The 27,128-nt window shown below is 35.6% G+C and overlaps 1 long non-coding RNA gene across 3 annotated transcripts; it reads right to left on the bottom strand.

Annotated features, from left to right (window-relative positions):
- LOC132644683 (uncharacterized) lies at positions 1 to 27,128 on the bottom strand. 3 transcript variants are annotated; one of them, XR_009583889.1, is made up of 5 exons: positions 26,864 to 27,128; positions 19,176 to 19,347; positions 18,466 to 18,672; positions 17,287 to 17,455; positions 1 to 1,274 (listed from the first exon to the last, which is right to left on the bottom strand). It is a non-coding gene; the product is annotated as an uncharacterized LOC132644683 (long non-coding RNA). The 3 variants fall into 3 exon arrangements; XR_009583887.1 differs by having other exon boundaries at positions 18,466 to 19,347; XR_009583888.1 differs by having other exon boundaries at positions 17,287 to 17,407; positions 18,466 to 19,347.

Genomic DNA, 27,128 nt, shown 5'->3' with positions numbered 1-27,128 from the left:
AAAGAATAGAGAGCAGTAACACTCTAAATCTCACACCATGCACCCCAACCTCTATCAGTTATCCCTTTTGGGAATAGATTGAATTTACTTGAACATACATAATCATTTACTGGTCAAATCTGCTATGGATCGAATTACCTGATAGATTGAGGGAAAGAAAAATAACAATATTTAGCCAGAAATTTGTTTTTCAAACTCTTAGCAAAAGATTCACCATTAATTCTAGTAAAGAGCTCCAAGAGCCTCTCCTTTTTCACGTCTTTACTTTCTTAATTCCAAAATTTTAGATTAGATCAAATAGAAAATCCCTTTAAAATTTAGATCAAAGAGAAAGGACCTACAAACAAATACCTGAAAATTGGACCATAAGCTAAGAAGAGGAGAAGAGAACCGGACAAAATATCGAAAGGAGAGAAGATGAATGAATCTCTCTACAAATACAATTATGTGGTGGATCTATGGAAAAAAAGACATGTACTAATAAGTCTAAAATTAGGCACATGTACCATTTCAGATTTGTGGAAATAGCTGAAAGATAATCGACATTTGGGAATGGTAGAATGAACCTAGCATTTGAGCCATATTATTTACATTCTATATGCCAAGAGATAGAGGAAAGATCTAACTAAATTTTTTCTACGTTCAAAGCATCTTATGTTTCCCTTCTCTCCTTTCACAAATAGTTTAATCATGGTCAAGCATAAGCTGTCTTCTGTTGAACTTTGTGGCTTGGCATATACATCTTTGTTTCTGATTTTTTCATAGTTCAGACCCTACAAATTTTGCTATATACACATTCATAATACATGTCTACAACATAATTTTTCTTAAAATAGAACGTTCTATATGCACTGGAATGTGTGTATAGACACAACAAATTTAGCATCCTAACCTTGTATGGGAATGAAAGATGTCTCGTGTCGTAAGCATTCTCTCTCTTGCAACATTGTTGTGTCAACAGGACTAAAAGATTAAAAAAATCAGAAAAATCATGTCGCTCCATGCAAATAACATCCTTTCCTTTCTTTTATTTGTAAAATATTTCTCTTTCCTCAATATCAACATTTTCCTTTCATTTGTTTTCCTTAATAAAGTAAACAGATTTGGAGATACAAATAAGAGAGTAGAGAGCGAAAAAGAAAGACAGTCAGTATGACTTACAGACCAGACACGGTGAGTAATCCTCACTTATTATTCAGGCCATATAAACCTCAAAAGCTCTTCAACTGAAGCTGCTATGAATCTGCTACAGAGCTCTGCCCAAACAGACTTTTCTGTTTAACCATAACTAATTACACATCAACAACTGGATTTGGATTATTGTCGGATTGCCATATTAACACGTGAGGAGAGAAACTAAAGAAGATTTATCATATACGTGCAAATTGTTTCAGTTGTTAATGATCTAGACATGAAGTTATTATTGCATAACTATAGTTTCAATTCAGCAACTAAAATAATAACAAAGAAAACTGAAGCAGCAAGACAAAGCAAAGAAAAGGCGATTAACAGAACTTATGATGACCTAGAAGAACTTTTAAAATGGCATTAGAGGGTCAAAATCAGAGCAAGTTCTAAGCATCCATGTTGATAAATCCCTACGGCTATCACAAGAGGTATTTGTAAGTGAGCATTTGCTGAGTCATATTAGACAGGGTTCTATAAATCATCAACTGGTTTAAAAAACCTTTGAGTAATGTGGTAGTTGGATCTCTATCTTGTGAAAAACAGGTTCTATAAATCATCTACTGGTTTAAAAAACGTTGCAGTTCCGGTAATCAGTAAGTAGTGACGCTATGTATGCATACTTTTAAGGAAATGCTTAATACCATTCAACTTTGTTCACCTCAAGCAGAGTTTTCACCAGAAAGTTAATGTCAACAAATAATAGTTGCGATACTACATTTAGAAGTTGCATCCAAAAAAATTTCACTAAATCACAAGTCCTATGCAAGCATTTCCATAACTAAAGACATTGTACATAACAGAACAAAAAAACAATGCGATAACCTAACATCTTCCAAGCACAACAATAAACTACAAACAAACTGTAGTTATTTCAAAGTTGAAACAATCAAATAGCAGCTGCCAAGCATTTTTACATTTCTTCTATTACAACCCCATGCCTGATTTTTTTTTCAGTGAGATCAGAAGTAGGAGCTAGAATTTTTAAAGGTCAAGCTGGACACACCTACAATCATTTTAAGCTTCCAACCCTTGTCATGTAAATAATGTCATTAGTTTCAATTCCTACGAAGATTTACTTATCTTTTGTTCATTGTTGATGTGAGTTCTTGTATGCAAATTATTTTAGTGACTTCATGATAGATATTGTTCTCAATTTTTTTAAATAAACCATAAATTTCATGTAATCAATATAAATATGAGCAAAAGGTGTTTGACATCTGGATATATATGTGCTTAGAGAGCAGTTACTCCTTAGACTGTTGATGCCAGTGCGTCAAAATTATAGTATCTTTGGCTCTTTGCTTGTGACATTTTTTTTTGGCCAAACCCATCAGTAGACATCTGTGGTCGTCCAGTTCTTTCACTTGAGCACCTAAAGTGAACCTTGTTTCATTTAGACACCTCAGGTGGGCAATACCTGTTCCAATTAGACAATTTTTGCATCGTTGGCATGTCGCGTGTTATCAATCAAAAAAACGCGCGTGCAACCTTTTTTTTTAATCCTATGTGGCAGCCAACGGTATTATTACTTCCCCATTTATACATATCATCTTCTCCACTTCAAAATAAAATCCAATTTAGCCCTAATTTTAGCCCCTTTTCATGATCAATTTTTCCCCTCAAATTCAAGCTAATATTTTCTGCTTCATCTCGTTCGTTCTTCCATTGCTGTTACTATTATGTCGAGCTTATCCGACTCTTTCATGGAGTTTTTTGATGAACATGCCCGATATTGTAGATGCGGTAATGAAGTATTATTGAAGACTTCTTGGACCCAATTAAACCCAAGTCGCAGATTTTTATGTTGTAAAATACCAAAGGTAAACTTATATCTTCATTCATTCCTTATTTAATTATTTATTAGATGATTAATTGTTGGGTTGAAAATTGGTTTTGTAGAAAATGGGTGGTTGTGATTATTTCTTTTGGATTGAAGATAGGCACCCTGCGCAAGCAAATAGGGTGATGTGGGGTTTGTTGAAGAAAGTGAAGGCTTTTGAGGAGAAAAGAATTCGAGCAAGAAGTATGCTCATTGTTGCTGCCATTGTTGCTGGTTTTGTGATGCTCGGGATATGGAAAATCAAGCTAAATTGTTAGATGGAGCAGTACAATATGTGCTCCTTAAGTACTTGCCTTTTGCTAAGTTGTGTAGTTGTAATATTGTTAGAATTGTCAGAAATTTGGTTACTGCATTGTTGTGACAATTTTGTACTTTGGCATGGCTGAACTTTGGCCAACAGTCACTCATGTAAACCAGCATTTTGAATGAAATGAAATGAAATGTTGTTTTGTCTATACTGTATTTGCCAACAATGCTCTGTTTTGAGCTCACACAGTTGCATAAAAACCTGGCTTGCTCTGTTTTGTATTTGCCAACAATGCTCTGTTTATGCTACATATTATTGCCAACAACAGGTAGGTCAATGTTATTCAACACCAACAACAGTTATAATTACATTAGCAGAACTGTTTAAACACCAACAACAGGTATATAATGGGCACAAAGTAACCCCAAATAGTAGCTAATATATTAACATGCTCAAGAATGAGCGCAAAGTTAGCATACAAGTAGCCAAAAGAAAACATTAAAATACTGCAAATTGTTTACTGCTACATACAAATAGCAGATTGCCAAAATAACCATCCAAAAAGAGAAATTGTTTGGTGCCATATTACATTGTCAATTAAGTACTACATCCTATCCTAATACTGCCAATTCTTCTTCTTGTTCTTGTTCTTGTTCTTGTTCTTGTTTGCCATCTGCCTCAATTGGGGGCCAGTGACAGCTTCCTTGTTTTTCCAACTCAATCCTCTAGCTTTATAACCAAAGTCTATGCCTGTTGGACTTTCATCCTTGTAAGCTGAACCAGTTTCTAGAATCCTTTGGCTTGATGTTCCTGACTGCATTTTAGCAGAAAAATGAAGCATAATCAGTTTTGTTACATGTAGTTATGTTTTAGAGACCAAAGTTAGAATTGACTTACATTTAGTATTTGAGTTCCACTTGTACTTGTGTATATGCCAAATCCAACATCACCTGCCCTCTTATGTCCCCTAGTTGCAGGTTCCTCTCCAGTTGCAACCTTGGCTCTCTTCTGTCCAACAACTTGTCTTCTTCTAGGAGGTAGTTGACTCGTTATTCCTCTTGTAATAGGAATACTCGTATCTGTAGGTGGGGCTGGCTGGCTTGAGCTTCTAACTCTTTTTGATTGATTCACCCTCCTAACTCTAGTTGTATCATCACAAACTGCTGCTGAAGGTGTAGGCTGGCTTAAGCTTGTAGGAACAGTTTGGCTAGGTGCTTCTGCAGGGTGTTGTAAACTTTGGCTAGGTGCTGTTGACACCCAATTTTGTCCCGCCTCTCCTCCGAAATACCTATTTATGCTTCTAATATTTTTGGAAAAAATTAAAAAGTATTAGCCTTTTATCAATACTGGCGTTTCATTATTCTATTACAGTTACTAGCCATCATCATCATCATTTATTATTATTATTATTATTATTATTATTATTATTATTATTATTATTATTATTATTATTATTATTATTATTATTATTATTATTATTATTATTATCACTTCGGCATTTTACCAGCTCACGCACACGCATCGCATTTATCTTTGCATAATTAAATAATAGTGTTTATGTACTGTGGATTTTCGAAATATTGTTGCACGGCTATTACAACGCCATTTTTTATCTGAGCATTAATAATTGCATATTTTTATATTAAGTAATATTTTAACACAAGTTATTTAAATAGGTCTTTTATTTAAATGTAGTAGCCCAATCAACTCATACTATTTTCGGACCAATGCACAAAACCAATCCACATTTTAATTCACCTGGCATCATTTTAATTTACCAGCCCAAATAGTTAACCAACATTATTTTCGGACAAGCCCATTATCACTTAAAATAAAATCTAGCCCATTCATTTAATACCAGTCCAAAAGAAATTGACCCAGCCCACAAATTTTCGGATCCGACCCGGACGGCCCATTCCCTTCCTAAACCTAAACCCCCCCTCCTTTTCTTTTCTTTCCCTTTTCCTCTTCATCGCCGCATTCCCCATCCTCTCTCTTCTCCCCTTTTCCGCCGCTTCTTCGCTCCTCCTCTCTTTCGCCTCTTCTCCGCTCCCCCCCACTTGTTTCTGTTCCCCACCACCGCCGCCTACACCCGCTCCCACTTCCCTCTGTTCCCCACTTTCCCCTGTTCCCCGCTCCTCTCTCTCCTTCTTCAACACAAAAGCCCTATAAATAGTTGTGGTCGGAAATAAAAAAGGACAGGGATTGAAAACCCAAGAATCCCCTTACAAAAAACAGGTTTTAGAACCCCAAAATTGCCTTGCAAAAACAAGTTCTTGAATCGCCTCAAAATCTCCATAAAAATCAGTTTCTTTAGCAAATTGTAATTTAATTTTAATCGGGTCAAAATACTAGATCTCAATTTATATTCGTTTGCCTTGTTGTTGCTGTGAATCTGAGTATATCGCGAATTCGAGTCTCGCAACATCGAATTTGAAGTGTTTCGAGTGTGAATCGAAGACCCGTACCCACTTCGCTGCACCCGAGAAAGGTAATCTTCTAGTCATTTTCGCATAGTTTTTTTTTATTTTTCTTAATTTGTTTTTGTCCATAGTATGATTTTGTGGTAATTTTGGGTTTAGCTATGTTATTGGGATTTATATTACAAAAGAAAAATACACATATAATTATGGAAAGTGGATGCAGATTTATTTTTCGAAAGTAGAAGTGGATTTATTTTTGTACCGTATAAAACGGACGTGGAAGTGGATGTGGATTTACATTTTTGTACCGCGAAATGCGGACGTGGATTTATATTTTTGAACTGTGGAAGTGGACGTGGATTTATCTTTCTGCACTGTAGAAGTGGATGGGGATCCAAATTTCAATTCAGGCACCCACCTCCGAATGCGGGTATTTTATATTTCAGTTCAGGCGCCCACCTCCGAATGCGGGTATCTTATATTTCAGTTCAGGCACCCACCTCCGAATGCGGGTATTTTATATTTCAGTTCAGGCGCCCACCTCCGAATGCAGGTATCTTATATTTCAGTTCAGGCACTCACCTCCGAATGCGGGTATTTTATATTTTAGTTCAGGCGCTCACCTCCGAATGCGGGTATCTTATATTTCAGTTCAGGCACCCACCTCCGAATGCGGGTATTTTATATTTTAGTTCAGGCGCCCACCTCCGAATGCGGGTATCTTATATTTCAGTTCAGGCACCCACCTCCGAATGCGGGTATTTTATATTTCAGTTCAGGCACCCACCTCCGAATGCGGGTATTTCAAATTTCAATTCAGGCACCCACCTTAGAATGCGGGTATTTCAAATTTCAATTCAGGCACCCACCTCCGAATGCGGGTATTTTATATTTCAGTTCAGGCGCCCACCTCCGAATGCGGGTATCTTATATTTCAGTTCAGGCACCCACCTCCGAATGCGGGTATCTTATATTTCAGTTCAGGCACCCACCTCCGAATGCGGGTATTTTATATTTCAGTTCAGGCACCCACCTCCGAATGCGGGTATCTTATATTTCAGTTCAGGCGCCCACCTCCGAATGCGGGTATTTTATATTTCAGTTCAGGCGCCCACCTCCGAATGCGGGTATCTTATATTTCAGTTCAGGCACCCACCTCCGAATGCGGGTATTTTATATTTCAGTTCAGGCACCCACCTCCGAATGCGGGTATCTTATATTTCAGTTCAGGCACCCACCTCCGAATGCGGGTATTTTATATTTCAGTTCAGGCACCCACCTCCGAATGCGGGTATCTTATATTTCAGTTCAGGCACCCACCTCCGAATGCGGGTATTTTATATTTCAGTTCAGGCACCCACCTCCGAATGTGGATTCAACTTTCGAAACAGGGATTGCAAGTGTAACTTCTCCAACCCTGTCTTATTTACACATATATTTCTTTATTGCTAACATTTGTTTTTAGCTGGTGGCTTTGAACAATATCGAAGTTGGCATCACACATCAAATCGTGGAACTTTTTCTTCGGCAGCGAACTGGGGCAAATTGTCGGGAAGGTTAATCAGACTTCCCGACACAGGTCAAAGATCTATCTCGAACACTCGTCTCTAATCACAAGTATTCTTTTGCATTCCAGCAATTCAATTTTCAGAATTCTCAAGTTTTATCATAATACCCAGTGTCATCATAATTCAACACTAGGATAATATTTTGCAAGATTCGCGCCAATCGGGGTTCATTAGTCATTCAGGTGTCGTAATTGTCCCAGAACTACACTCGACCTGATTCTTGTGCAACCCGAGATATGTAGGCAACTCAGAGGCCGGAGTTCGGTCATAATCCTCTCAATTCCCTTTAGCCGGGACAAAATAGGCTATTGAGTCAACGTCTTTGCCCGACAACTCTTTTCATCATTACCGGGCAAAGAGGGACAAGTTGTTGACACCCAATTTTGTCCCGCCTCTCCTCCGAAATACCTATTTATGCTTCTAATATTTTTGGAAAAAAATAAAAATTATTAGCCTTTTATCAATACTGGCGTTTCATTATTCTATTACAGTTACTAGCCATCATCATCATCATTTATTATTATTATTATTATTATTATTATTATTATTATTATTATTACTATTACTATTACTATTACTATTATTATTATTATTATTATTATTATTATTATTATTATTATTATTATTCACAATTTTTATCACTTCGGCATTTTACCAGCTCACGCACACGCATCGCATTTATCTTTGCATAATTAAATAATAGTGTTTATGTACTGTGTATTTTCGAAATATTTTTGCACGGCTATTACAACGCCATTTTTTATCTGAGCATTAATAATTGCATATTTTTATATTAAGTAATATTTTAACACAAGTTATTTAAATAGGTCTTTTATTTAAATGTAGTAGCTCAATCAACTCATACTATTTTCGGACCAATGCACAAAACCAATCCACATTTTAATTCACCTGGCATCATTTTAATTTACCAGCCCAACTTAATCCACCCCAGCCCAAATAGTTAACCAACATTATTTTTGGACTAGCCCATTATCACTTAAAATAAAATCTAGCCCATTCATTTAATACCAGTCCAAAAGAAATTGACCCAGCCCACAAATTTTCGGATCCGACCCGGACAGCCCATTCCCTTCCTAAACCTAAACCCCCCCTCCTTTTCTTTTCTTTCCCTTTTCCTCTTCATCGCCGCATTCCCCATCCTCTCTCTTCTCCCCTTTTCCGCCGCTTCTTCGCTCCTCCTCTCTTTCGCCTCTTCTCCGCTCCCCCCCACTTGTTCCTGTTCCCCACCACCGCCGCCTACACCCGCTCCCACTTCCCTCTGTTCCCCACTTTCCCCTGTTCCCCGCTCCTCTCTCTCCTTCTTCAACACAAAAGCCCTATAAATAGTTGTGGTCGGAAATAAAAAAGGACAGGGATTGAAAACCCAAGAATCCCCTTACAAAAAATAGGTTTTAGAACCCCAAAATTGCCTTGCAAAAACAAGTTCTTGAATCGCCTCAAAATCTCCATAAAAATCAGTTTCTTTAGCAAATTGTAATTTAATTTTAATCGGGTCAAAATACTAGATCTCAATTTATATTCGTTTGCCTTGTTGTTGCTGTGAATCTGAGTATATCGCGAATTCGAGTCTCGCAACATCGAATTTGAAGTGTTTCGAGTGTGAATCGAAGACCCGTACCCACTTCGCTGCACCCGAGAAAGGTAATCTTCTAGTCATTTTCGCATAGTTTTTTTTTTCTTTCTTAATTTGTTTTTGTCCATAGTATGATTTTGTGGTAGTTTTGGGTTTAGCTATGTTATTAGGGAGATTAGGACATTAGTTTAGTAAGTTTCTTATTAGTATTGCTATTTTTTTTTTCATTTTTTAGTTCTGTGTGTTCTTGGTTTAATGTAGATTAGCTTGATTTTAACTTAGCTTCAGTTGGTTTTATTCCAGCCCTGTTTTCAGTTTAACATGTGTTTGATTCCAGTTTATGTTGCTTGTTAAGAATCTGCTAGTAATTGTAGCATGGTTGGTCGCTTGTAAGTTTAGGTGTTTAATCTCCTGTTTAAACTTCGATGCGAGCATGAGGACGTATAGCATTTCTCATATTTCTGTATGACTCATTCTTGTCACTGGAGTCTGCCCATAGCTGGAATGGGAATATTCATAGTTTTCTTTTGGCTTCAAGAAGAAGTTCTTGGATATCTTAGGCCTATAAATATGGCAGCCTATTTGACTTGAGTATGCATGAGCTATGACTTGTTTTGAGTATCAATGAGTTTTTGTTTTCTACCTGGTCAAATTTCTGTTTCGATAGTTGAATCTAAGCCATGGTTTCTTTTAGTTCATAAAAGCATACGGAGCATGACCTTGCTTCATTTAGGGATTATATGACATTAGGTAATGTTTGGCTAGGTTTAAATAATAAAAATGTTTGTTTTCATTATTTAGTGTGACTGACTAGCAGTATAAGCCAATTCCTCTTCATTTATAGGAAAGTAAGTGTTAGCATCGTTATTTGAAAGAACAGAAAATATGATTTGAAGCTCAGAGAGCTTAAGTGTTCTGTGTATGTTTGGTAGTTAAGGTCACCTAGTAAGTCTCTGTTTGGTCATTCAAGTTGCAAAATCCTCTGTGCTTTCATGCTTGTACACTGTTTTGAGCTGTCAGCTTGTTTTTCAACCTTTAACTCCTTGTTTGTAAAACAAAAATAAGTATGTAAGCACTTATTCTTCATTTTTTTTTTGCACTAAAGATTATAGTAGGTTTGTGACTGGAGTTTTCACTTTTCTGTCGCAGTTGGAATTATTATGAATCTTGCAAAAGTACATGCTCTAGTTTGTATTAATGTGTGTTTGGGGCTGGTTTCTCCTATTCTTATAGGAAGTTTAAGTTTTTGTTTTATATGTGATCACAAGTATAGATTAAAGAGAAGTAAAGCATGCCTTTTCTTTGTGTTTACTCTCGATAATAATTTAGCAGTTCCGTAAATAAGTATATGTTTCTGGTTGAAAACGAGATTTAGATGTTGGAGAATAACGTAAATTAAGCTTCCTAAGTGATTAAATGAACAGTTAGTCTAAAATTACTCCTCTGTTTGCTTTTAAATCAGTGAGTACATTTCACTTTCACTTCTAATTATGCTTTGGCCTTAAGCTTTAGATAAAATATGGACAAATCTCTAGCTAACCGAATCAGTTGTTTCATGAGTTATGTTCAGTCACCTCTCTTTGGTCAGTAGTTGCATGTTTCAAATAAACTCTCTTTGAGTATTTTGGTATAAAATGTGTTGAAAGAATGACTTTGTTTCATTAGCTTGTTCTAAGGTTTAGTCTTTGAAGCTATGTGTTTGGTTTGAATATGTTAGGTGCCAGTACATTATTAACTCGTTCTACGGTTTAGTCCGTGAAGCCATGTGTTTGATTTGAATATGTTAGGTGAAAGTACAATATTTTCAGTTAATAAAGAGTCTTTAACACCTGTCCTAACTTGCCCATGTATTTTCTCCCTTTTATTAAGTGTTGGCATTTCGAGTCAAATTAAGTAAATACAGTTCGTGGAACATTTGAATCTTCATCGAAATCCTTAAAGTGGGTTTATTATGTCTAAAATATATTAAGCTCTGAATAGCTACAGTTGTGTTAATTGATCAAATATAAATTGACTACATGTTTGTGCATTGTGAATCAGTATCTACAATGTGATATGTTTGGATTTTGTATATTTAGGTATATTACTAGTATACTTTTATTGAAGCATATTGATGGAGAGGTTAGATTGGTCATTATGGATCAAGCTTGAACCCTCCCCGGTGTTAGCCATGCCTGGATTCGTGAAATCCCTTGGAACTTGTGCGACATCGGGAAAATGGGGGCAAAAGCTTTCTAATAGCAATGTTCTACACACCCTCTTGAATATGTATACATGAAGTGTACTTAAATACATATGGTATACACATAGTCTATTGACATGTTTTGAGTTTATATTCTACATGTTTAACCTTATTCATTGATTAGATGCTAATTCTTTTCCTTTCGTTTTATGCATGACATCTCGCATACGAGTCCAAGCGACTCGTCATCTCCTCCCGCATTTGGCGTTGGGCTAAAAGCCCAATATGAAATTCTCCAGCCCCCTGTCCGCAGCACATGTCCAAAAGGAAAGAAATAAAATTCTGGGCCAAAGCCCAATAGACAGGAACACAGGCAGCAGCCGCAGTCTATAAAAAATAGCTGGGCCAAAGCCCAACAGCAGCCTGTTCACAGCAGCCCAAAAATGGGTTAAGCCCATCTCATTATATTTTACACCTCTATTTTATGTTGTTGCATTTAACTTGTATTATGTGACTAACTTTTATTTTGTTTTTATTTTCTTAATTTAGGTGAACTTTAGCGAATTTAGTGGGTTAGCTTTAGTGAAAGGGTAGTTAAACTTAAGAAAGATCAATTAATTCCATTAGCTTCATTTTCTTTCCCTTTTATGTCAAAACTGTTACGACATCTAGTATTTATTTTTTAGAGTAATTGATTTGCAAAATAGCATGACTATATATTTCGAGTTAAGAGAATCATATTTTATGCTCACTATCCCAGAAATTTCAAAACGTCACTAATATGCAAATATAAGTTCAAATACATTCTATGAATGATTTTTCAAAGTTTATTCAATAATACACTTCTTTTAGCCAAGTATAGTTAATATAAAAGAAATTAAACTCATACCCTATCCATCACATTTTAAAGAAAATAAGTTTGGGTATTTTTACATCACCATATTGATATAACGCAAAATTTTGTCTAAAGTTCACATTTTGGTAAAAGGTTATAGGCGAATTGTTATATTTTTGCAAGTCTTATTTTCAAGAATATTATTACATTTTTCATTGAAGGCTTTAGCATGTCCAAGTTTTATTTTAAATAGCCTTTGAAATCTTCTTTTATGCAATACACCATATTTTCTACAAGTATTATTTCAAATGACATCATTATTACTTTCATTTAAAGTCTTAGCAACATTTATAAGTCTACTTTAAAAAATAGCATTACTCTTCTCATTCAAAGTTTTAACAGCAGTCATAAGTCTCAGCGTTTCCTTTATGAAATTACTATATTTTTCTACAAGTTAATTCAAACGACATTATTATATTTTCCTTTGAAATCTTAGTAATATGTACAAGCTATTTTCTTAAAATTTAAACATTATATTTAACCTTAATTAATTAACCTAAGTTTGGCCGGATAACCGTAGTTAACGGATTCTAAAGGATGCCTAACCCCTTCCCTTTAGGATAATATAGAGCCCTTACCTGGAATCACATTGGTTAAGCAGACTATTAACTGAGGTTTAGTTTTAACTTTACCTTAGTTAGCATCTAGGTGTCCTAATTCACCGTTAAATTAATTAGGTGGCGACTCCTTAAAACAAAACAAAATAGGAATCACCAATACGTCATACTCCTAATTTAACCCCGGTTAAAATGGGGTGTGACAGGTGCTTCTGCACCTGGCACAACCTGTATATTTAAAGGCAGTAACCAACTTAAAAACCCAAAATACATGATAAACAAGTTAACCAACTCAAAGAAAACTATTTTACCTTGCAATATTTCTTGTTATGTCCTTGTTGATGACACTTTGAACAAGTTATTTCCCCCCATTTTTCCGGACACCTTTCCATACCTCATCTTTTTTGGTTCATCTTTGCCTTTTGTTCTTTTCTTCTTCGGCCTGCCAGGCATTGGTTTAGGTGCAGGAGGCTCAATCTTTGGATTGTTTGTTTCAGGCCACATCTTCATATTTGGAATTGGTTGGATGAAATGACTATATGCCTTTAAGAATGTATCCTTCCTATACCAATGCTCCACAAATTGTTCAGGCTCTAGTTCTATGTGGTAGTATGCACAAACAACATGCTGGCATGGAATTCCTCTCAGTTGCCAAGTTCTACAACTACAACTCTTAGTACTCATGGTAACTGTATGCCTATACTCACCCTCTCCAATCTCAAATCCAACATCAACATTCCAAAGAACCTTGCAGCCCCTAGCCATTTCCTTATTATCCTCTAAGGTAAGTCTAGCCATAGGTGAAATCTCAGATATCCAAGTGTTGGCAAACTTCATCATATCACATTGTCTAGTCATTATCTTTCTCCTAATTTCCTCCAACGTGGTTATAATTGATTTGTGTCTACAAGACAAGATCCATGAATTGGAGGTCTCACACATGTTATTCTCAACAACATCACACTTAGAATGCTCTTTAAAGTATGCCCTCACCTATGATTTTTCTGGATAATGTAATAAATCGGCACAATATCATTACCAAGTTTGCTCATTTTATCAAGCTCTGACCTGAATTTCACTTCAAAACTGGCCTTAGAACATCTCCAAAATTGTTTTCTTCTCTCTTCACCCTTCCATTCTTGATCCCAATTGGACCAGATGTGTCTTGCACATCTCCTATGCTCAGCATCGGGTAACAATTCTTCTACAGCAGCATGAAAACCCTTCAAAGAAAAGAAATTATTAAAGAAACACTCAACAGTAAGAAACAGTAAGAAATTAAACAAGTTACTATGTACATTAACTTTTGCATGTCTGCCATCACAGTAAGACCATCTCCAGTACCCAACTGCAGATCCTCTTTCAAGTAATTAATGAAAAAACTCCAACTATGCTTAGTCTCTAAGTCAACAACTGCCCAGGCTATAGGAAACATCTGATTGTTTCCATTCTTGCCAACTGCTACTAGCAGTTCACCTTTACAAGCACCCTTTAGAAAACACCCATCAAAACCTATTATTCTCCTACAACCTTCCATCCACCCCTTTTTCAATGCATCCAAGCAGACATAGAAGTACACAAACAAATTCTTCCCGGGACAACTTTCTCTGTCCATCCTTACCCAAACAGAACTACCAGGATTTGTCTGTTTTATCATATCAGCATAGTCACACAATCTTGCAAACTCTAAATTCCAATCACCCATAGACTCTCTTAGTATATGCATTTTAGCTCTATAGCAAATTGTCCAACCAACATAAACTCCTAACTTATCCCTGCACATGTCTTGTATTTCCCATATTCTCAAAGATGGCTGCTTAATTATTTCATCCTTAAATCTAGCAGCAAGCCATTTAGTGTTGCACATTTTGTTCTTGTTAGAAGTTGTACACTTGTGTACAAGATGGTAGCTCTTAATCATAAAGTCACCAGAATCTCTATCTGTTGCAGCATAACACAACCACTTGCACTGTTTGTTACCCTTACACTGAGCCCTAACTTTACCAGGTTGATTAGGCCTTAACTTAAGACAAGCTTTGTATTCTATTGCATAATCAGCCAATGCTTTCATAAATACTTTTTCATTTTCAAAAACCATACCAAGTTCAAAAATAGCAACTACACAAGCTGGATCATACCTGACCTTTCTGCTCTTCCTTCTTGCTGGTAGATCAACACCCCTTATAGCATCAGCATCTAACTCATCATCACTGTCATCACTATCACAATCTGAACTGTCAATATAATCCTTATCTCCACCTAATCTTCCCATATACCTAGGAGACTTATTTCTACCAATATCTTCAAAGCCTCTATCAACACCAGCTTCCCCTAATGGTATTTCCTCTGTGTTAGTTTTTTTTCTTCTAGGATTGGGGTTCCTTTTACTCCTCTTTTCAGCTCTAAGGTTTCTCAATTCTTTATCAACATCTGAATCATCAAGATCTGGAAAATCTAATTCATAACTACTAGCAACATCTGATTGATCCCCATTTGTTGCAGCCCCATTCAGAATTGTTTCACCATCATTCAGATCTGTTTCAGCACCATTCAGATTTGTTTCACCCCCATTGAAATTTGTTTCACCCGCATTTGGATATGTTTCACCCCTATTTGGATCTGTTTCACCCCTATTTGGATCTGTTTCACCCACATTTGGAATTGGAAATGTGTTAGCCTCCTTTGGAAGTGTTTCAGCCTCCTTTGGAGGTGTTTCAGCCTCCTTTTGGAAATGTTTTAGCCCCATCTGGAACATTTACATTAGTATTTATACCCCTCCCACCCACATGTGTTGCCCTAACTTCATCAATGCCACATGGGTCATTAATACAATCATCACCCTCTGGCCCTACCAACAAACCAATTGGTTGTGGTAACTCCTCCACCTCATCAATGCCATGGACCACAAACACATCAAACTCATCACCATGTTTTAAGTCATTCACAAGCCCTAGTAATTGTCTATCAGAATTAAGCTGAACAAAGGCACTATCATCAACCTTTTTGCAGTAGAATCCAAGGACATTTGTTTACCCAAGATCTTTAGTGTATGCTTCCAACTCAACGAGACTAAAATGGTCTTTATCGATAGCAGCACCAAAGACCTCTAATTCCCCTTTGTACGTGGGACCCACTACAGGGTCTTCCACAACTGTACCCCCATGGTGAAAACAAGTAAGAATATAGTCGTCCATTATATTCCCTAACACCCCACAACACACAAGCAACAACAAAATACCCAAAAAAACCCGAACTTTAACACTGAAATTCCCAAATAAACCCTAGTAAACAAATAAAGTGATAACAACCAGTTTCGTACCAAAACACCCTAATTTAAACACAATATAGCATACAAACACGAGAAAAGTTCAGTAGAACCTTAAATTTCTCCAATGTCGCAAATGAAGTTGAAACAAACAAAGTCCAAAGGGTCGATTTCCAGACTAAAACCTGCAAATAAATGAAAATAATACCTTATGAGTGATTATTAACTAAGAATTAAGTGAAAATGGAGAAGATATTGAACGAAATCGACGAAAATTTTACCTCGGTTTTCATGGCAAATCGCCTGATCGTTTGCACCTGAAGTGTGTATATGGAAATGGGTAATTTTGAGCCCTAATTTGGTCTTTAGTTGATTTGCCCGCGTGAGCAATGATGTGGCCAATTAAAATGAGTTGGCAACTGAATTGGCACATCATTAATTGAGTTGGCAAAATTTAAATGAGCTGGTACAATGTAATTGGTCACTTAATCCACGTAGGAGACAACTGATATACACGCGCTTGAGATTTAAAAAATCTGGTGCAAAAATTGTCTAACTGGAACAGGTATTGCCCACCTGAGGTGTCTAAATGAAACAAGGTCCACTTTAGGTGCTCAAGTGAAAGAACTGGACGACCATAGATGTCTACCGATGGGTTTGACCTTTTTTTTCCAAGTAGTTATACTTTTGTCATATTAATATTAACTGAAGCAGCAAGACAAAGCAAAGAAAAGGCGATTAACAGAACTTATGATGACCTAAAAGAACTTTTAAAATGGCATTAGAGGGTCAAAATCAGAGCAAGTTCTAAGCATCCATGTTGATAAGTCCCTACGGCTATCACAAGGGGTATTTGTAAGTGAGCATTTGCTGAGTCATATTAGATAGGGCTCATATTCAGAGCTAGAACCCCTCTTGCTCTTTAAGCCAAGCACAAGTTTATATGCCCATCTATCTTGTGGAAAACAGTATTACTAAGTTGCGACGAATTTTTTTACCGTAAGAGCAGTTACAAGTACATAGCACGGAAAATTGGAATTGAATTTTTAACAAAGAGCAACTGCAGGTAAATAGTATGGAAGATTAGAATTGAATTCTATTATGAAACATCCTATTCAAGGCTATTTTTGGTTAAACAATCTGGATTTAAGAGGGTCCTAACAGAGCGAAAAAAAGATTAATAGTTTCTTCTTTCAGGCAATTTGTCAAACACCTCCAACACCAAATCCAATTCTTACTACACTTTGAAAGGCTTAAAACAATTTAAAATGAAGAATAAACCATGAAAACAGCGAAGCAGCTGAACACGCACAACAGAGGTGTAGAGATTTATCACCAATTAGGCAAAAAAAAAAATTAGGTGAAAGTAAGCTAAATCTTCCATGGAAGACTCAAAACACAGAAAAGAACATTCTTCAAATTAAAACTCAGGACAATTTCAAATCTAATAAATAAAAAAATCTAATAAATAAAATTGATAATCAGAAAAGATAGAAAAACAAAGGGGAAATCGGGAAAAGACCTCACCTAAAAACTGTGTAGATCACCTAAACTGAGCAGGCAGCAAGAAGCGGTAAGACGTGTATCCTTCCCTACCCAAAGATGACAATTGCTATGGCAGGCAGCTAGAAATCAGCTTATTGTACCTCTGAAATACACAAACACCGGGGGAGAAGTCGAACCAAAGCACTATAATCTGAATTGAAGAGAAGTATGAGGGTAGAAGGAGAGGAGGAGAAGCGAGAGAAGTCGATCTTCTTCTTCTTCTAGAATATGGGTGAAGAATGTATATACACAGTTGAGGTTCAAATTTACATTTTTGCCCTTGTTCGTCCACCAAAATCCCTCTTCTAAATATTATTACTATAGCACGGGCCCAACATGGTTAATTTGATTTCCAGTTTAGTTAAAGTCTTTCAAAACATTGTGATTGTCATTGTATTGTACATAACAACATGTACATAAGGTATAAAATAAAGAGGAATTCAAAGACTAAATATATCTTCTAACGTTCCTTATGAAAGAAAAAATATATATCTTCTGACGTTAATGCAAGCAAGTCCCAGTCATTTTAAACCATATTCCATTTGAAATCTCAAATACACGTGGTGGAAGTCTTCAAAAAACAAAATGGCATATCCATAACCACAAATACACACTGAACTTGAAAAAAAAGAAGATGATCCCAGATAAGGTTCTGTTTGGTTTTCCTTGAATGGCTTCATAAGATGCTCCAAGCTAAGGTACTGTTTAGTCTTCCTTGGAATTTGAAAATCATTCCCATGGTTTGGACACTGTCAATAGAACAAGGAATCCATTAGGAAATATAGAAGGTAATCTGGGTAGGAGAGTTTAGTAGAAACACCAACATGTTTTTGATAAATTCTGAAAATCTTTCAACATCTACAAGTTCGTGCACCAAATGATCATTTCCCTCCATTCCCACGCTTCTTCCTATTGTTTCAGTGTCAAATAAATTGGACATACGCATTGGTCAATGACATCCAACTAACTATGAAGCAAAATGAATTATATATGTACCTTGTAAAAATGAAGTTATACAACACATACTTTTTAAGTTTCACAGACAAATAAATCAGGCGTACGCATTGGCAAAATGACATCCAACTAATTAACTATGGAAAAAAATGGATGGTATCTATACCTTGTTAAAACAAAGTGTTATTTAGATGATTAGTTAACTACCTGCATATGCATGAGTAAGTTGGCACCATGTGAAAGAACCTATTGTTCTTGATGTGTTGACGCATCTTATCAACTTCCATTTCAGGAGTATTAGCCTCTGCATCAAACTCCTGTTTTTGTCTTCCAATGTGATTGTTTAAGGTTGGCATTCATGGCCCTTTTCCTTTTGGTGTCGTTATTTCACATCTCCCTCAGCTCTCTCCTTTTCTGCTTGTGTTAATTAAGGTCGTATGGAAATTTTTTGCAAAAAATAAATAAACAGTTTTTATTTTGTAGGCAAGAAAGCAATGAGACCTGATGAACTCAAGATGCCAAAGGATTGTATATATATAGTTTAAACTACGTTCATGCTTGAGAGGCCTTTCCATGACTTTGGATTAGCCGAGCGAAGAATTATTTCCTGGAAAGTAACTTATCTTGTAACCATCTTTGAATATAACTATACCCTTCGATGAATTCTGCCTTGATAATCAATTTTTTTTAACAAAAATATTCACACATAAATGCAGCAAGTGGAAACTAAGTTGAAACTATTAGAAAATACTTCAAATCCTTAATCATGTGCTTGTCCGACACCACAGTGTAAAGCAGCTGAAGTATAATCCATCTTGTTATTGCTATCTTGAGTTCTTAAACCAAGAGTGAAGGTACAATTAAAACTATCCTATGCATCTCCAATACACCAATTAATAAAAGGAAAGGTAACATACCTGTTTTATACAATCCAAGTTGCTGTCATACCCCGTATTCAAGAGTGATAACATTCTAAAGAACCATGATCTCCATAGTGGTATTTATCACAATCGTCAAACAGCTTTCACGCTAGCAATAGGTTAATGCAACAAGCCGATGAATACAACAAAGTAATATCAACCTGCGCTTCTGCGATGGGCATGATAACAATATATTAGTGGTCCTGAAAAAATTTATGGAAGTTTGGAAGATTTTAAACCATAATAAAATAGTCTAATTTTGTGACGCCAATTCTGGCTTAGGATATCAATCTAGAGAATTTCCTAATACTAATTTTGAAAGCCTTGATACAACGTAAATTCATTGCAGAGTTTTAACTATTATCACCTGATGTTTTATTTTTCTATCACAATGTATCAACATATTAGGTTAAGTAGCTTAAATTATTTCTTCATTTTTTCAACTACTTGGTGTCTAAATGGTAAAGGTTCTGCTAAATCTACACATATTGCTATCAAAGATTACATCTTGAATAATAATATATTTCAACTTTTATTTAAGATGCTTGTAAATTAATTCATAAACATGACGGAGAGAAAAAATGCATGTAAAAATTCTTAGGTGTTATAAAATAAAACTATGAAGTAAATACACAGAAGAAATATGTAGAGAGAATATGTAGAGAGAATATGTAGAGAGATATCAGATTATATTATTTCTGCTCTTTCAACATTGCATCTGTGCATCCTATTTATAGGAGCAACAGAACATGGGATATTTTGGAATATTTTGGGATATTTATAACTTAATGGATATCCACTATTTGGGATATTTATAACACTCCCCCTTGGATGTCCATTAATAGATGATGTACCTCGTTAAAACCTTATTAAAAAAAAACCCTGTGGGAAAAAGTCCTAATGAAGGAAAAAGAGTGCACATATCTAGAAATACGCTTTGAGAGCTGCCTCATTAAAAACCTTACCAAGAAAACCCAATGGGACAAAACTTGGTTAAGGAAAAAAGAGTACAACACGTATTTCACTCCCCCTGACGAAGACCAAGATTCAGATGTCGGAGTCTTCGCATTCCAATCTTGAATATCATCTTCTCAAGAGTTGAAGTTGGCAAAGATTTAGTGAACAAATCTGCAGGATTGTCACTTGAATGGATTTGTTGCACATCAATATCACCATTCTTCTGGAGATCATGTGTGAAAAATAACTTTGGTGAAATGTGCTTTGTTCTATCTCCTTTTATGAAACCTCCTTTTAATTGAGCTATGCATGCAACATTATCTTCATATAATACTGTGGGCATTTTTGTATCACACTTCAAGCCACATCTTTCTCTGATGAAATGTATCACTGATCTCAACCACACACATTCTCTACTTGCTTCATGAATAGCGATTATCTCAGCATGATTTGAAGAAGTAGCAACAATGGACTGCTTGGTCGATCGCCATGATATAGCAGTACCTCCGCATGTAAACAGATAGCCCGTTTGAGATCGAGCTTTATGTGGATCAGATAAATAACCTGCATCTGCATAACCAACAAGATCTGTACTACAAAAAACAGACCCATATCGCTAGTTCCCTTCAGATATCGCAATATATGCTTAATCCCGTTCCAATGCCTCCGTGTAGGAGAAGAGCTATATATTGCTAGCAAATTAACAAAAAATGCTATGTCAGGTCTTGTAGCATTAGCAAGATACATAAGTGCACCTATTGCACTAAGATATGGTACTTCAGGACCAAGTAGCTCTTCGTTTTCTTCCTGAGGTCGGAACGGGTCTTTGCTCACTTCAAGTGAGCGAACAACCATAGGAGTACTTAAAGGATGCAAATTGTCCATGTAAAACCGATTTAAAACTTTCTCAGTATAGGCAGATTGATGGATAAAGATCCCTTTTGCTAAATGTTCAATTTGCAGACCAAGACAGAGTTTTGTCTTTCCGAGATCTTTCATCTCAAATTATTTCTTCAAATATTCAATCGCCTTTTGGAGCTCTTCTGGAGTTCCAATGAGGTTTATGTCATCAACATAAACAGCAAGTATAATGAACCCTGATTTTGTTTTCTTAATAAAAACACATGGACAAATGGCATCATTTATATATCCTTCATTTATCAAGTACTCACTTAGGCGATTATACCACATACGCCCTGATTGTTTTAAACCATATAATGATCTTTGTAATCTGATTGAATACATTTCCCGAGACTTTAAACCAAATGCTTCAGGCATTTTATATCCTTCAGGAATTTTCATATAAATTTCATCAAGTAAGCCACATAGGCTGTGACAGCATCCATCAGTATAAATAATGTGACATTTTCTGATGTTTGGACTGCTGGCCCAATAAACATTACGTTTACCAAGATGCATCATTTTACTTGGTAATTATTTCTACATCAACATGCTTTAAGAGACGTAGTACTTAGATCCTCACAATCTTATACAATATTGCGCGCCATATTGTATCAAAGATATCGTCGACAAGATATCATTTTGTATCGGTTCGCAATTCGACATAACTTACTGAGATCTCATCACTTCATCATTTTCAGGTACCTGAACCTCTCATAAGGTTTATGAAGTGTTATGTCGTAGCTCTTCAAGAGCACACTGCCTCTTTATTATGATCATTTGCTCCTCTCTTTTTCAAATATTATTATATTTGGAACCGATTTGTCTACCGTGTTTCATGCATCTGTAGAATTGTCCTTCCGGGACATTAGGAGCATTTTGCAGATGAAATATGAAATAGTTGGGTCAGCAAATGATTCCAGCATTTGACTTGAATTATCTGAGGATCATACTGATGATAATTCACAACATATTTCTTAGCTGCTTATTCTCTCCCCCTTATTTTAGTGACATATGTCCCCATTTTCTTTGGGAAAATCCGTCTGTGTGCATCATGGTATATCCATTAATCATGTACCGCACATCAAATGCTAAAAGATGGAAATATCTAGTTCCTGACCCTGAACCAAATATGAGGGGAGAATATATCAAAATTTATTGATCTGAAGCATACAAGTGCTGTTGTATGCAATATATCATATCTCAGACCAACATCTGAAACTTTGTTCTCATAAGCAATGGTTTAGCTGTATTATGGAGGCATCTAATTCCAAACCAACTTATATATAAACCAGCATTATCAAGATGATTGTCTTGATTACATATTCTGAAAATTGTGCTTCCAACTCAATCATTTTGAGCGAGCAACTTCGTAAATGTCAAATTGCCAGTTGACAATAAACATACATGTGACTGTCTCATAGATGCATCTATTTAAGACATCACATTATAGGTGAAGGGGCCCACATTCACCTTATATATTTTTCAGAATTTTGGGGATTCAGTCCCAACATTAGCTGGTTTAATCAACTTATTATGAGAACAAGCAACACAAACAAATTCTTGAAGAATCTTCTAGTTCTTCAATATGTTTTTACTACTCAATTAGCACATCAGATTTTCAGGACGATCAAAATGGTCTTGTCAACTGATAAAATTATCTGTACCCGTAAACTTCAAGTTTACTATCACGAGTGCTATTTCTTTTAATAAACTTCTGGTTTACTATTGCATGAAATTATATATCAATAAACTTCTGGTTTATCGTGGTATGTGATCTCATCATGCTCGGGTAAAATTTCACATGTGTATTTCTTACCCGTAGTAACTTGAAGATATTTAATATTCCGATCATTTGTAGTCTCAATATGATAACCATTTTTATTGTTAGTAAACTTCCGGTCTACTATAGTGTTCCGATCGTACCAATTACGATCTACGATGAATGGTATTATCATATATAACATCTTCAAGAGACTTCAATTTATTTATCATGATCAGATATTATTTGGACACTGCTAGTGTCATGATACTTGCAAATAAATAATTAGCTCTTCTGGAGCTTTTGATCATTAATTTCTATTACCAAATATTTCTCAAATACTTTTGGTACCATGAAAGTAAATTTCGACACTACTGGTGTCACGAAATAAATATTGAATTCTAAACTTCAATATTTTAAACATCTCCTTCAGGGAGATTCATCATTAACATCTGAACATTTTGTATCAAAGAGGCAACCACATAGTTATTAATTCCTTCAGGGGAAAATACATTAATTGTTATTTCCTTCGAGGAAATCAATAACAACTAACCATAATGTATTAATGTGGTTATAGCAGAACCATTCTACTCTGCTCCCTTTTCCTTAAAATGATACTTTAATATGTTTCAACGTACGACAGGTACGTGTAGCAATGTCTGAATTTCATACCACAAAAATATAACATCTACATTCCTTGTATTTTATCCCTCCAGGAGATAAGTTGTGGTATTTGTTCATTCACTTCGGGGAATGAAACCTGATTATTTAAAGGTGCTTGAAATACGACGCTAATCAATAGCTCGTTATTTTGCTCAAACACGAGAAGACATTGCTTCAGAGTATTTCTCAGATATTTTGGTAATGCTTTCTGCTTCAGGAGTAAAGTTTCAGAGTTTTACTACTTCGGGAGTAAAGTTTCAAGTTTTACCACTTCGGGAGTAAAGTTTAAAGGTTGACTAATTCAGGAGTAAATTTCTGAATTCTACTACTTCGGGAGTAGATTCCAGAGTTGTACTATTTCAGGAGTAGAATTAAAAACCTTACTACTTCAGGAGTAAATACATAGGCTTACTACTTCTGGAGTAGAATTCAAAGTTTGCTACTCGTGGAGCAAAATTATGAGTTTAGTACTTCGGGAGAAAAACATATAATATTCAGAATATTTCTTCTCAATTATTCTACCTCTTCTGGAGATGGATCATAATATTTTCACAATCAAATGCACGTTTATATTTATAGGCTTTACTATATATTATCACATTCACTTCAGGGAATGGATCTATATTTGCAACATTTATCAAAAGTTTTCATTCTTCAAGAATAAAACATAATTATCTGAACGTGCCTTAAGCATATCAAATCGTGATAGCTTATAGCCTCTTTTAAGATATTGCTACTTCAGGAGCAAATCGAGGCATACATATAATGTGAAGAATTTTTCTCTAACACATCTTCAATCATAAACACAATAAGCCCGTAAAAATATTACCACTTCTGGTGTTCACTGATATAAACTCATTTAATCATTTCATATTTGCGAACTAACCTTCCAGTAGAATATTGGCATAAGGCCTTCAGCAACTTTGGTTTCAAGATATTTTGTCAAAAAGAGGCCGAAGTGCTATGTTCCATAGTAATATTTAAAAAAAAGAAAGGCCATGTTTCTTAGTTCTTACTACGCTGATGGTGAGCTTCTCCCAAAAATCAGTTTAAAATTTTCGTAGTTGTTAAAGTCAACAACAATCAACCATCAAAACAAAGATAGAAAAATACTTGGAACATGTTACCTGGACTGTTTAGACTAAATAAGTACTGCAAGTCCTTTACTTTATCTCCAGTGAGGCAACGACTTGTACTCAGTGTAATTCCAAGAATTGCACCTTCGAGACTTTCAAAGTATTTGCTCAAGATGGCTAAGGCTCGTGCTGATAACGTGTTATAAAATAAAACTATGAAGTAAATACACAGAAGAAATATGTAGAGAGATATCAGATTATATTATTTCTGCTCTTTCAACATTGCATCTGTGCATCCTATTTATAGGAGCAACAGAACATGAGATATTTTGAGATATTTTGGGATATTTATAACTTAATGGATATCCACTATTTGGGATATTTATAACATTAGGATCAAAATAGCAATATTAAGTTGCTGAAAGTAACTCTAAGTTAACGAACATAATGACCATGAACCCCAGGTGATGGAGTGCTCTAGGGTTCTCTGGTCTCATCACACAAATCATTCAACTGCAAGACTTTAAATCTTCTCTTTTCCTTCTCAAGCCTGAACCAAACAATGGAAAAAATTATTACAAATCACAAAAAATATATGCAAAGTAATAGCACATGTGCATGTAAGAATTCAGCTAATTCAATATTTATATGTTAGCTTAACATGCACATATGAAATCTGTAAGCAGATGCCCTGCAAATACTAAGTTTCCAGCTACCTTATAGAAAAACTGATAAGGTCACAATCTGTTTGTTTCATTTATTAAAGACTGTTATCCATGCTCTATGTTCCATTGTTTGACAATCATCCTCATCCTCATAAAATGGCTGAAATCAGTTCAACAATAGCTTGTACCCTTGTCTCATCCAAGTTGTTTCACTTTCACTATAAATGCCGGAAATCTCGTTACTCGTGCAGTTCAGGTAAATCAATTTCAATTGCTGATTTTCAACCGTAAAGAGCATGAAAGAAACATCAACACATTTTAAGTGAACATCAAGATCACATCAAGCTCTTACTGTACACTTTGTCACAGTAATTATGCATCAGTGTTGATTTCTATGTTGCTCATCCTCCTTTTGTCCTCTCCCTCTGTAACCATGTTTAACAATGTACTACTTTCATTCATTATTATTTCGGTAAAACTTGATCCTCTATTAGTTTAGCATATTTCCTAAAGCACAACAAATATTGTATACAGGTCCTTATGATGACACATTGTAGCTATGTAGTTTCACTTAGCTAAATTCTATGGATTACTATTGAGGAGACAATAGTAAGAAAATTGAATTGAAGTTCACTTAATATTAAAGTCACGTAGCAATTCAGCAGCTACACTACCTCTTTCTACTAGTACACTGCAGGTAGTTAATAAGGCCGAAGTTACAAGAAGGAATTAAAAAGTTACCAGAAGAGTAATATTTCTAAAAGTTCTAATTAGAAATGGCATGAGCAAGAGCAAGTGCATCAACCAATTTAAGATCTATTGACTTTATTCATTGGTGGTGGTACGGGGAAGGAATTGTATTTATCCATCATTCACCAAAATAAGTATTTAAGATGGACGAAAGGCTAGTCTCCAATACCAAGTTTCCAAACATATACAACATAATGACATCTAAAAAACGACATGATTGACAGTTTATTGTTTTGGCTGTTGAGAACCTATATTGCAGATTCTTAGATTTCTTTTTTGGTTTTGAGCACATATACTATGAATTCTTAGAGATGCATTCAGCTTTTGAAATCTCACATGTGACATTGTAAGCCGTAAAAGAAAACCTTCTTGTAGTAGCATAAGTCAAAATTAAAATTTTATCTATATGCAACCTAATTTAAGGATTACGGATTAACATCATTTTAAAGAAGTGCATATAATCTCACAAGCTCGAGAGCAGGGGAATGAAGTTTCTTGCAGCTTCAATACCAAAGTAAACCATAAGAAAATTATTTATTTCTCGTGTTAATTTGAAGTTGCTAAGCGATTAGTTTGTCACAACTTCACTTTGCATGAAATAATTAATCAAGTAAAGTAGCCGCATTCCACAATCAGAAACCCATAGAAGCCTGACGGATAGTCCCAATTAAACAGAGTGGAAGTAGATGAAGGAACTCTATGCGGGTCGGCCAAAATTTCAAAGATTTCTGAGTTCCAAATCCAACTTGGTAATTCTTGATTTTGGAAAAACGACCACCAGAGGCAAAGGTTAAGAAATGGAGATCAAACAGAGGGAAAAATCAAGCAAAACAACGAAGTCGTCAAGCTACAAGATTCAGAAGGGCAAAATTGATAGTAGAACAAATCTGAAAATTGTATAGATTGTAACACCTGTGAAGAGAACTGGGAAGAAACTGAAAACACCAATTGCAAATTTTCAGTCTCACATCTTCATTTTGATATTGTTTCCGGTCAAAAGATGTTTCAATGAAACAAACGTAATTGAGAGAGGAGGAGAAGCGGCGAAGGAAATTAGATAAATTGGTGAAGGAAATTCAGTGAGAGAGGAGAAATGTTTGAAAATTTTCATAATACAATACACGTGGCTGGAAAGCGTGATTTCAGGGAACACCCTTCCGTACAACTAATACTACCT

Source organism: Lycium barbarum, chromosome 6 (assembly GCF_019175385.1).
Source record: "Lycium barbarum isolate Lr01 chromosome 6, ASM1917538v2, whole genome shotgun sequence".
Taxonomy (NCBI): Eukaryota; Viridiplantae; Streptophyta; class Magnoliopsida; order Solanales; family Solanaceae; genus Lycium; species Lycium barbarum.
This window is presented reverse-complemented; position numbering and strand designations above follow the sequence as displayed.